Source organism: Anolis carolinensis, chromosome 2 (assembly GCF_035594765.1).
Source record: "Anolis carolinensis isolate JA03-04 chromosome 2, rAnoCar3.1.pri, whole genome shotgun sequence".
NCBI lineage: Eukaryota > Metazoa > Chordata > Lepidosauria > Squamata > Dactyloidae > Anolis > Anolis carolinensis.
Genome location: NC_085842.1, coordinates 35,778,779 through 35,792,100, shown reverse-complemented (window position 1 = coordinate 35,792,100; position 13,322 = coordinate 35,778,779). Strand labels below are relative to the sequence as shown.

The window sequence follows — 13,322 nt, the reverse complement described above, 5'->3', positions numbered from 1 at the left end:
ACTACACTGAGAAAAGCCATCAACTTACAATACAATTTTGATGTTGTTCTGTATCTTCAAGCCAACCCTAAGTTTTTTAGGGGGCTGACAGTGTGTGACCTGTCCAAGATCACCCAGTGGGTTTCCATGGCCAAGCCAAGAATGGAACCCTAGTCTCCAAAGCTTCTCAAACCATTACACCAGCTACACATTGACACCTAAATTCAGTCTCAACTAGGGTTTAGCCACTTGATTCAACTGCTGAATGGCAAGACAACACTTAAATAAATCTCAGTGATTCAATAGATCCACTCTAGTTGGGACTGATAAACGAATTTAGACCTGGAAAAACCTAAGTTGATTGCAACATCTCTTATTTTAGTTGATCTAAAAAGAAATATATTTATACAGGCAGTCTCCAAGTTACAAACATCCAACTTACAAAAGACTCACAGTTAAGAAGGGGGGGGGGGAGACAACAGGAAGTGAGAGAAATCTACCCTTGGAAGGAGAATTCACTCCTGGAAGAGTCATCATGGGGAAAAGGGGGCTCAACTTTATCCCCAATCCTTGTTTCCACAACAAACCAATTTTTTCAAAATCCAATTATTATTACAGGGACAGAAAGTTTTAAATGTATTTGATGTGTTTTATGTCGTTTTATACATATATTGTTGCATTGTTTTAATTTATGGATTGTTTTTACCTATGTTGTTGCTGGGCTTGTCCCCATGTGAGCCACCCCAAGTCCCTTTGGGGAGATGGTGGCGGGATGTAAAAATAAAGTTGTTGTTGTTGTTGTTATTAAAGTGAGGCAAAATCTTCTGAACAGGAGCACAGACAGCAAAACACACCACAGGGGTGTTAACCCTTCCCTATGCTATCCAAAACTGGAATTACATTTAAAGATGTACCTGTTTCAATTTAAATATAAATTCAACTTAACAAACATAAAAAGCTATCTTGTTTGTAACTTGGGGACTGCCTATACAAGCAACCTCTTCTCCCAATGACTGATCAAGAAGATGTCACAGAAATATGAATTTCCTAAAGACATATCCTTTCACAATAGAGAACAAACTAGCCATCAAAACACTATGGAAGTTGACACTTGCAGAAAAATTCCCCCCTTCATAAAGACTGCACAAGAGCATGACATGAGTCAATGAGCGAAGTGCTCCAGGCTCCTTGCCACAATATCACTAAAATGGATAAAACCCACACTGCCTGCAAGTACTGTGCCCATGGATGGAGTTACTCTGATCCTTCATCCATCCTGAGAAGGAGAGAAGGCTCTGTTTGGAGCTTATGGGGTAGCTAGCCATGGTCCTATGTAACAAAATGTGGGGGGAAAAACTGTTCCTGGTTTGAAAGTGTTGTTTCCTGTTTAATTGTGTGGTGCTTACTTTGAAAGTAGTTGTTATACTACAGAAACTGTGTTTTTATGACTGGCACAAAGTATGTTGAATTGGTTGAGACTCAATGAAATATTCATAGAAAAAATATAGCAAAATGTGCTGCAGGATGCCCCGCAAAAACAAAGTTTTTGCAGTTTAATAAACTTTTTCCATGTTTTTTATGATAGAATCAATTAGGAAATGACATTTACAACCCAGGAACAAAAGTCATGTTACATAGTGTTATTATTATTGCTGATGCTGCTGTTGTCATGGTAATAATACCTTGCTTTACTCTCTTAAACAAGACTCAAAGGTGTCTTGTCTAAGTGGGACTCATTATGCTCGTTTGGAGCTTATGGGATAGTTAGCAAAGGTTACATAACTTGGAGCTTATGGAGTAGTAAGCCACGGTCACATCATTGCTGTTGCTATTAATATTAATACCCCATTTCCCTCTCTTAGAATCAAAGTGTCTAAACAAGACTCAAAGCAGGACTCATTATGCTTATTTGAAGCTTGCGGTGTAGCTAGAGTCACGTCATTAAACTCGTTTGTAGCTTATGGATAGCTAGCAATGATGGCATAACTATGCTTGTTAGGAGCTTATAGAAAGTTAGCCATGGTCAGTCACATCATTGTTATTGGTGTTATTAATATTAATAATAATATTCCACTTTCCTCTTAAACGAAACTCAAAGCATTGAAACAAGACTCAAAGCAAGACTCAACCAGAGAAGTCAGACATATCAGAGCATTTGATGAACCAACCTAGACACACAGCATATTATTTGAGAACACAGAAATGCTGGACCATTCTAACAACCACCATGTCAAACTACACAGAGAAGCCACTGAAATCCTCAAGCATGTGGTCAATATCAACACAAAGGAGGAAACCATGAAAATGAACAAAATCTGGCTATCAGTATTTTTAAAAACTCTAAAATCAAGACAGTAAATAAAAAACAACACTCAGAAAACTGGGGGATTCCAGACATGAAACAATCAGGGCCAGCTAACACCTCCCAACAAAGGATTCACCCAGGCAGGAAGCAGCCAGACTTTGAAGCTGCCAGGCTATTCAATGCTAATCAAGCTGGCCAATTGCAACATTCACAGTGGCCTCCAACAGACAAGAGTTCTTTCTCCCACCCCTGACCTTCCATAGATATATAAACCCCACTTGCCTAGATTCCAACACCTCACAACCTCTGAGGATGCCTGGCATTGATGTGGGCGGAACATCAAGAGAGAATGCTTCTGGAACATGACCATACAGCCCAGAAAACTCACAGCAACCCAGTGATTCTGGCCATGAAAGCCTTCAACAACACATCATTACACTTTTTTGTAGCTTATGGGTAGCTAGCCATGATGGCATAACTATGCTTGTTAGGAGCTTATAGGGTAGTTGGCCATGGTCACATAGTTTGTAGTTTATAGAGAAGTTAGGCATGGTCCCATCATCATTATTACTGTTATTAATATTAATAACAATATCCCACTTTCCTCTCGCAAACGAGACCCAAAGCTTCTAAAGAAGACTCAAAGCAGGGCTCATTACACTTATTTGAGTGTTACGTTAACTAGAGTCACATCATTGCACTTGTTTGTAGCTTATGGGGTAGTTGACCATGACGGCACAATTATGTTTGTTTGGCACTTATAGAATTGCCATGGTCACATAATTCGGGCTTATGGGGGACATTTAACTATGGTCACATCATTTGGAGCTTTTAGAGTAGTTAGCCATGGGGGTATACATCTATACTGCAGAACAAATAGTTTGACAACCGTAGTCACATCACTGTACTTGTTTATAGCTTATGGGGTAGTTAGCCATGATGGCACAATTATGCTTGTTTATAGAGTAGCCAAGAACACATAATTTGGGCTTATGGGGGACATTTAGCTGTGGTCACATCATTTGGAGCTTTTAGAGTAGTTAGCCATAGGGGTATGCATCCATACCGCAGAATGAATGCAGTTTAACATCCATAATCACATCATTGCACTTGTTTGTAGCTTATGGTAATTAGCTATGATGGCACAATTATGCTTGTCTGAAGTTTATAGGATAGCCATGGTCACATCATTTGGGCTTATGGAGGCACTTCGCCAAGATTACATCATTTGGAGCTTTTCGGGTAGTTAGCTATGGGGGTATGCATCCATACTGCAGAATGAATGCAGTTTGACAACCATAGTCATTTCACTGCACTTGTTTCTAGATTATGGGGTAGTTGACCATAACTGCACAATTATGCTTGTTTGGAGCTTATAGAATAGCCATGATCACATAATTTGGGCTTATGGGAGATATTTAGCCAGCAAGTAAAGACTTTCTGTATATATTTCAGATTTCAATATTAATGTCAAAAATACGTAGTATGATTTTTACATGGGATTTGTGCTATATTAGAACATTAAAGACAAATACAGTAGAGTCTCACTTATCCAACATAAATGGGCCAGCAGAACGTCGGATAAGTGAATATGTTAGATAATAAGGAGGGATTAAGGAAAAGCCTATTAAACATCAAATTACATTATGATTTTACAAATTAAGCACCAAAACATTGTGTTTGACAAAAATTTGACATAAAAAGTAGTTCAATACACAGCAATGTTATGCAGTAATTACTGTATTACGAATTTAGCACCAAAACATCATAATGTATTGAAAAGATTGACTACAAAAACATTGACTACTAAAAGGCAGACTGCGTTGGACAATCTAGAACGTTGGATAAGTGAATGTTGGATAAGTGAGACTCTACTGTACCACTTAAGTAAAATAAAATATTAAATAACCAAAAAAAATAAAATAAAATAAGGTGTAAACACTAAACTAATCTGGCTATCTGCTATTGCAACACATCCAATGAAGTGGTTTAAAACCAGTATAAAAAAGATTAGGACTAAGTACGTTACAGTATTTGCAGTTTTTAGGATAGTTAGACATGGGGGTATGCATATACAGTATATCGCAGAACGAATAGTTTGACAACCATAGTCACATCACTGCACTTGTTAGTGGCTTATGGAGTAGTTGAGCATGACGGCACAATTATGCTTGTTTGGAGCATATAGAATGGCCATGATCACATAATTTGGACTTATGGGGAGCATTTAGCCACAACATTTGGTGCTTTTCGAGTAGTTAGCCATGGAGGTATGAATCTACACTGTTGTTAGCCATGGTCACATCATTTGGAGCTTCTAGGATAGTTAGCTATGGATGTGTGAATCTACACTGTTGTACGAATACCGTGAATTGCCATGCCTCAATGCTATGGGAGTTTTGCAAGGTTTGCCAGTGTGCAAACTACAAATCAGTTAAAGTGGTGCCAAACTGCATTCATTCTACAGCAGGCCTGGGCAAACTTGGGCCCTCCAGGTGTTTTGGACTTCAACTCCCACCATTCCTAACAGCCTACCGGCTGTTAGGAATGGTGGGAGTTGAAGTCCAAAACACCTGGAGGGCCCAAGTTTGCCCAGGCCTGCTCTGCAGTGTTAGGCTTGTTTGCAGCCATGGCTAGCCATGGTCAAATAATAATAATAATAATAAACTTTATTTATACCCCGCCACCATCTCCCCAACGGGGACTCGGGGCGGCTTACATGGGGCCATGCCCAGAACAATACAATATAACAAAATATAATAGAACAACAAATCATAGCACATTAAACAACACAATAAAAGAAAATATACACTATATTAAACAAGATAAAAAATAAAAATAAAAACATGGTCAAGACCCCATAAACTCCAAACAGGCATGCATGTTTACACGGGTTCTCCATCATACCCACATTTAAAACAATTACTACTAATAATAACAACAACAAGCAACTTAGAGATGCATGGAAATGACAGAAGTGTCTTGCCTGTCTCTCTCTCTCCCTCTTGACTCCATATCCCTGCCAGAGAGTGCTGGTGCCTCATTGCAGCCACACACCCAGGATCCCCTTAGTATTGCTCCAGGAGGTGGTGTCAAACCATAATGTGGAAGCTTTCTTTCCCTCAAAGCCATGCTTTCTCTCTCCTCTTTCTCCTCTTCCTGGCTTGGCTCTCCCTTCCCGCCATTTTAAGCCCCAGCCTTGGCTGCTACTCACTCACTCGCTCTCTCCTCCGTCTCTCTCTCTGTCTCTCTCTCTCTCTCCCAGCTCCTCTGCTACTGCTGCCTTTCTGGCTCCTCCTCTTTCTCCTCCTCCAAAGCCAGCCCTGAAACGAGGAGGGAGGGATGAAGGATCCCAGCAGGGAGTTTTCCTCTTCACCATTCACTGTAATGAATGAATCTAGGAGGCGCTCCCTATCCTATGCCAATCTACTGCAAATGGTACTGTGCCACTATCCCTGCGGAGGCCACTAGGGGCCGCTAGAGCGAAAGAAGGATGGGGTTGTTGTATGTCTTTCGGGCTGTGTGGCCATGTTCCAGAAGTATTCTCTCCTGACGTTTCGCCCACATCTATGGCAGGCATCCTCAGAGGTTGTGAGGTATGGATAAACTAAGCAAGGAAAGGAAAGAATATATATCTGTGGAGAGTCCAGGGTGTGGCAAGAGTCCTTTGTCACTGGGAAGCCAGCATTAATGTTTCAGTTAATCACCCTAATTAGCATTGGAAAGGTTTTGTCTCGTGCCTGGGGGCATCCTTTCTTCAGTCATTAGCTGCCCTCTGCCCTCAGAGTGTTGGTTCCCATCTATAGGCCCGGGCTGTGGCGCAGGCAGGAGAGCAAGCCAGCTGCAATTAACTGCAATGAATCACTCTGACCAGGTCATGAGTTGAGGCCCGCTCGGAGCCTATGTTTGTTTGTCTTTGTTCTATGTTTATTTATTTATTTCGTGTCAAAAGCATTGTACAACAAATACATTTCAAATAATGGAAATAAAAAAATTTTAAAAAAGAAATCACAAGCAACTAAATAGTTTTGGACCAAAAGTGGGCAACAGCAACCGCATTGTCTGTAGCTTTAAACAACTCCTCCTCCGTACATGAGGCAGGGCATTGTGGGCAAGCATACATATGCTGAGTTGTTTGTACAGCTCCACAGTCACACAAGGTGGAAGATTCGAATGTTTGCCTATACAGTAGAGTCTCACTTATCCAAAATCCGTTTATCCAACATTCTGGATTATCCAATGCATTTTTGTAGTCAATGTTTTCAATACATCGTGATATTTTGGTGCTAAATTCATAAATACAGTAATTACTACATAGCATTACTGCGTATTGAACTACTTTTTCTGTCAAATTTGTTGTTAAACATGATGTTTTGATGCTTAATTTGTAAAATCATAACATTAATTTGATGTTTAATAGGCTTTTCCTTAATCCCTCCTTATTATCCAAGATATTCGCTTATCCAAGGTTCTGCCGGCCCGTTTATGTTGGATAAGTGAGACTCTACTGTATGTGTAATGTGATCCGCCCTGAGTCCCCAGGTCTTTACCATCATTCTAAAGGACAGGAAGACGTGTGGGTGAAGTGTGTGAAAGCACTGAGCTGCTGAACTTGCAGACCGAAAGGTCCCAGGTTCAAATCCCGGGAGCGGAATGAGCGCCCGCTGTTAGCTCCAGCTTCTGCCAACCTAGCAGTTCAAAAACATGCCAATGTGAGTAGATCAATAGGTACCGCTCCGGCAGGAAGGTAACAGCGCTCCATGCAGTCATGCCAGCCACATGACCATGGAGGTGTCTACAGACAACGCTGGCTTTTCGGCTTAGAAATGGAGATGAGCACCAACCCTCAGAGTCAATCACGACTAGACTTAATATCAGGGGAAAACCTTTACCTTTACCTATGCACAAACATTGAAACATTAAAAACATTAAACATTAAAACCAGTTATATCTACTTTAAAATCAGCTGTTTAAACCGACTCAGGACACCCTGCTGGCTCCGGTCAGCAGAATAGGTTTATTGCCTCATTGCACTGCCCCAAAGGCTTGGTCCCACCACCAGGTCTTTACCATCTTTCTAAAGGACAGGAGGGAGGGGGCTGATCTGATCTGCATCAGCTCTAGTTTCTCAGATAGGGTTATCATAATTTCCTATGGATTAGTAGATGGTGATTGGCGTACGTTCTATATCTCAAAAACAAGAGCTGTTTTATTATGTTTTATTATGCTATTGTTATTATTTTATTATTTTACTATGTTACTGTGTATAATTGTCTTTTTATTTTAATGCATTTTACCTGCTGATGATGTGTGTTATGTATGTATTTTATTCTGTTCTATTGTAATTACCTGGGTTTGGCCCCATGTTAGCTGCCCCGAGTCCCTTCGAGGAGATGGAGGTGGGGTATAAAAAAAAGTTATTATTATAATGTTATAATCCTGTTACTATTGCCTTTTCTGAGGACCCATCTACACTACCACATCATACAGTCTGGACTCATATAATAGAGTTCAATGCAGTTAAAATGCATTATATGAGTCTACACTGGCCATATTACATGGCAGTGTAGATGAGGCCCAATATATAAAAGCCTGTAATTGGTTAAGATTTCAAAGTACAACATTTCTTCCTTTTAGGTTTGCATCACATGTGGCCTATTTTAAAAGCTGGTGGAAAGGGCATATACGGTAGTTTTCAAAAGAGCTTGATCAACGGATGTTACTGATCAATAAAACCCATTAATCAGATTGAAATGCGGCATTGGTAACTCATTAAAATTCATGATCTGACCAAGCCCAAACTCTGCAAGGAAATATTTATTTTCTTAACTATATATCTAACATACAAATAGTAAACATATATACTATATATATCAAAGGTGAAATAAGTTATCTGGGTTAGGGTTATTTATTTATTTATTTACCTCACCTTTCTCTACCCCACAGGGATCTCAAGGAGGTTTACATATGCAACTATTAGATGCCTTAAAACATTACAAACAGTAAACTTAAAATAATAGAATTAAAATTAGTACATACCGTACTTTAAAAACGTTACATTCAATATTAAAATCACGCCGGTTCATAAGAGAGCTCCAAACACCACCATCCATAAGTTAGGTAAACTACAATGTTTAGGGGTTTCGTCCCCATTTGCATATATCACTTGCATCCTTGTAAAACTGCAACTCCCATTATTCTATAGAATTGAGCCCAGAGGCTCAAAGAGACTCACTGATAATCATATGAAGCCTGTTTGCCATTCAGACAAAATATCCCTATGATCCTTCATGACATTAGAATTGCTACTCCTGGACGTATTTACTAGCTGCACACCTTCTTAGGTATGCAAAGCCAATACTCAGCACTGCAGCAAGAGTAGAGCCAGTCACAATGCTGATTCCTCAACGCTCTGGACATGTGAGGGAGATGAAGGTGTTGACCCCACTCCAACATCTCTCCCCACTTCATGCTAGTATTAAGCCACTGTGCTGAACATGTCAATGTTAGGTATGGGGAGGAAAGGGTTCAAAGCCAGGCTGGCATATGAGGGCAGACCAGTCTGCATGCAGACATAACAATCTTATACAATTGTATGGCCTTACACATTCTGATTGAATTTCGAAGTATGGTTACAATTGTCCAGGAGACACACGTCTCCATTTGCTATGCTACATGCAGAGTGTAATCTCAGTTCTGGTTCTATGCTGACCATATAATGCCGTTTGAACTCCATTATGGTCCCATCTACATTGTATGGTCAGTGTAGACCCATATAATATTTATTTATTTATTTATAGCATTTATATTCCGCCCTTCTCATCCCGAAGGGGACTCAGGGCGGATCACATTACACATATAGGCAAACATTCAATGCCTTTTTAACATAGAACAAAGACAAACAAACATAGGCTGCGAGCGGGCTTCGAACTCATGACCTCCTGGTCAGAGTGATTCATTGCAGTGATTAATTGCAGCTGCTCTCCAGCCTGCGCCACAGCCCGAGCCCAATTGTCTAATGGTGGAGCCTCCTTCTCTGAAGATCTTTAAGCAGAGGCTGGATGGCCATTTGTCAGGAGTGCTTTGATTGTGTATTCCTGCATGGCAGAGTGGGGTTGGACTAGATGGCCCTTGGGATCTCTTCCTACTCTGTTTCCGTGATTCTAGTCTTTTCACAAAAATCCACAAATGAAGCAGAAAAAAAATCCTTAAGCAAATTCTCAGGAATCCAGTGTTCCTACAAAAAAGGAGTAGATCCTATAGACTTTATAGCTGCTATAAATATCCCCATTTAGAAAAAGAATATGTGTGGTAAATGTTAAGATATACATTTATATTTAGCTAATAACCATAACCTCTTCAGTAAGGTCACTGAAATTTGCTTTCATTATTGCTTGTGCTCTTATATATGCAGATTGCAATTGATTATTAGCTTTGCTAATGAGCTTGCTTAGAACAATGTAATCATCAGTTCTTTGTGTGCATTCTTCTAAATTATAGTCCAAAACTGCCATTTCATCTTCTTTTCCCTATCCTAGATTCTAAATTTAGAAGAGTAACACAAAATCATTCGTCTTTCAAATGGATGTCACACGTTTCCAAACTTTCCTACTTTAGCAAGAACAAAAATTCTGATTGAGCTGAGTTATTTTAGTCCATTATACTATTTTGGGTCAGTACCGTAAAAAATTATCCTTTCCAATGAAAGCTAAAGAAAAGTGGTTTATATCCACTCATGTTTTTAATGCAAATTCTTTAAAACATAAATTGAGTAACTATCTTTCTTTGCTATTGTAAGCCCTACAGCAAGAGCCAGCTGGGAGCTGAGCATTTGATTATGAATCCTGCTTGTCCATGAAAACCCATTGGGTGAACTTGAGCAAGTCACACACTCTCATCTCAAAAACACTGCAATAGGCTTCCCTTCAGGCTGCCATAAGTTGGAAACAATTTGAAGGCACACAACAATAACAACAGCAACAACTGTTGTGGTAATCTCTGAGCGGTTAGACTCAATTTAACCCTCTCTAGGGGAGATTCCACCGAAAATCAGCAGAGTAGCAAAAGCAAAAGCTTTCAAATGCAACAGTTACTTACACGGGGTGAGCAAGAGAATCCTTTGACCATTTAGGATTGCAATGGACTGCAGAGTCTCAGCAAAAGTTCAAAAAGTATTTATTCAGGTAAAAAGAACTCCATTGTAGATAGAAAGGCTTGGGAGCTGTCTAGTCTACTCTAGACTGGTTTCTAAGGAAAAATAAGAAAGGAAAAATAACAAACATCTAAAGAGATGTTTAGGAGAGATGGCAAGATGCTTCTTGTTAGCTAGAAGAACAAAGGGAGAAGAGAGAGCCAAGATGGTTCCAACCTCATGGTCCAGTTTATTGCGGCCATAAAAGACATTCTGACTAATGGGAAGTTAGTGTCCCTAGAGATTCACATTTCTACTAACTTCAAAGTAAGGGATGTGACGTACACAGGATAGAGTGAAACACAGTAAAGCCTGTCTAGGCATGCTTTGGAAACAGGGAAAGGATTCCCTCAATCTAACTCTATTCATCTATCTAACTACATCTAGACTTGAGTAGTCCAGGATGATTCCCAACAACATGATATAGCAGTGCCATCAAAGTGTTGGTTTGACACCGCTTTACCTGCCATGGCTCAAGGTTATGGAAACAGGAATGATAGCTTTACAAGTTCTTTAACCTTCTTTGTCATAGAGTGCTGATGTATCACCAAACTACAAATCCCAGGATTTCATAGCATTGAGCCATGGCAGTTAAAGCAGTGTCAAACTGCATTAATTTTAGTGTAGATAGATGTACCCTAGGACATCAGAGAACACCTCTGGAAATGTGATTCTTTTGATAGTGGTAAGACAACAAAGTAACAATTGATGGTTGTGTTTTGGTAAGGTTGCTAGTTCAGGATTGTCTCAGGCCCCAAAGTTTTGTACGGGTTGCAAAACATCCTGGCTTTACCAACATTATTTTTAAAATCGTTTAGCTTAAATATGCTCAGCAAGACAAGACATATAATACATGGAGACAAAACATACATTACAAAATTAGTATGCATTCCAAAGTACAGTCAGCTCTCAATTTTCACAAGTTTCACTTTCATGAATTTGGTTATTTGCTGATTATTTACTGCTGCTTCTGCTGCTACCTTCTGCCATTTTTAATAGTGACTGCAAGCCTCGCAAGACTAGGGAGACTGCAAATGCATGGCGAGGCTTGTAAATCCCTATGGAAAATGAAATATGGTGGCAGGACAGGTAAATAAAGAAGGCCTGGAGAAATCAGGTGCCTTGGCAATGAGAAAGGCAGTGAGCAATGGGGCAAGGCTCTCGATTCCTCCCGTCCTTGCCCTGCCTGCCTGGTTGCTTACTTCCTAGAAGGGGACTGGTTTAAACCCTCTAAAACATGCACACTCTGGATAAAATCAATTAGGCTCAAAAGTTTCAATGAAAAGCCCATCTTTGACTAGACACCGAAATGATCCGTGTTGGTGCCAATTAGACCGTCATGGGGAAGGAATTCTACAATGGGGTGCCACCACAAATAAGACCCTCTTCCAAGTTTTGCAACCATGTCCTGAGTTGCTTCCATTGAAGAAATATTGGGATTCTCCAATAAACCTCACGTGTGAAAGGTCCCAAGCCTTTAATGTAGTACTTTAACTTCAGACTTGTAGTGTCCCATCTTGACTCAGAGGTATCCGGCATTCACGTATAAACCACTGTGCTTGGTGATCGACTCCAAATGTATCTGATAGTTGTTTGTGTGATATTCAATATATTGAATCCTCCATCTTTCCAAAGCCTCTCTTTAACGTCTTTACTTACCAGAAAGTGGAGATACTTGTCATGAAATCACTTTCTTGGTGAGTTAACCTGCTCAGCCACCTCTCCATTGTATTAATATGTTTATATGGTCTCTTTCATATGTTGTCCTGTCTTCCAAATTCACGTCAGGCTTCCCAACATAATACTGCTGAAGAAAACAATTTGATAGAGAGACCATTTGGCATTTAAGACTTTTTGTTTTGCTTCTCTGCAGTGGCCTCAAAGTTAATTTTGGATGTAAAAAGAATGTTGTTTCTCTGAACATATAAGTAGAGGTTGACTTCCAGAAAGAACTATGGCTGCATCTACACTCTGGATTTTGTGTTTTGGTAAGGCACTAGCACTGCAGTGAAGGTTAAAAACCTTGTAAAACTACAACTCCCATGATTGGATAGAATTGAGCCATAGCAGTTAAAGTATTGTCAAGCTACGTCAGTTCTAATATGTAGACACACCCAAGAATTGGGTGGGTTAGGCTTTGCAAAGCATGAGCAAACATGCAATTTTGTCTTTCCTCAGCTGAATTAGTCTTTCTGAGCAGATATGTCAAATTATGCATGAATTAACCATTGTGACACAAGTAATTGGCGATTCTAACTACATCTCTTTTGAAACATTTGCAGCGTGTAATTGCTGGAGAGGGCTTGTTTGGAAATGAGATGTAAGATTTTCCACTTAAAAGATAACCCCAGTGAAAACCGTGTACATGGATGGAGATAAGTAATAAGTGCTCTTCACTGTAATATATTAATTTATGCAATTTATGAACACTTTGAATGTATCACTGCCTACATGATACATTATCTGAAAATATTTAAATGAAAAAACACATTTGATGTGTTTTCCTGGATTGTTCTAATCTTTAAAATACTCTTAATGACAGTGGCCTAACCTGTACTGCCATATAATGCGGTTTAAGTACGTTATATGAGTCTACATTGCCATTTAATTAATTAATGTTATTTATTTACAGTATTTATATTCCTTATCACCCTGAAGGGGACTCTGGGCAGATCAGAGAATACATATATGGCAAACATTCAATGCCAATTATAACAACAACAAGACAGACAACATATAGAGGGATATAAGCTTTCCCATCTTTCGGCATCTTTGGACACTGTGCCCAGTTCTGGCCACCCGGGGGTGGTGTTGCTCCATCTCCCTGCCAAAGAGCTTTCTTTGTTC

General features: G+C 39.7%; 1 protein-coding gene across 3 annotated transcripts in view; it reads right to left on the bottom strand.

Moving 5' to 3' along the window:
- The window catches only part of kctd6 (potassium channel tetramerization domain containing 6), a 31,825-nt gene extending 26,161 nt beyond the window's left edge, over window positions 1–5,664 (bottom strand). The window contains exon 1 of one of the 3 annotated variants that reach the window (XM_008105428.3): window positions 5,499–5,664. The gene's annotated coding sequence lies outside the window, so the exon portion shown is untranslated. The other 2 variants (XM_003217838.4, XM_062969639.1) reach the window with 2 other exon arrangements.
- Window positions 5,665–13,322: the final 7,658 nt, after the last annotated feature.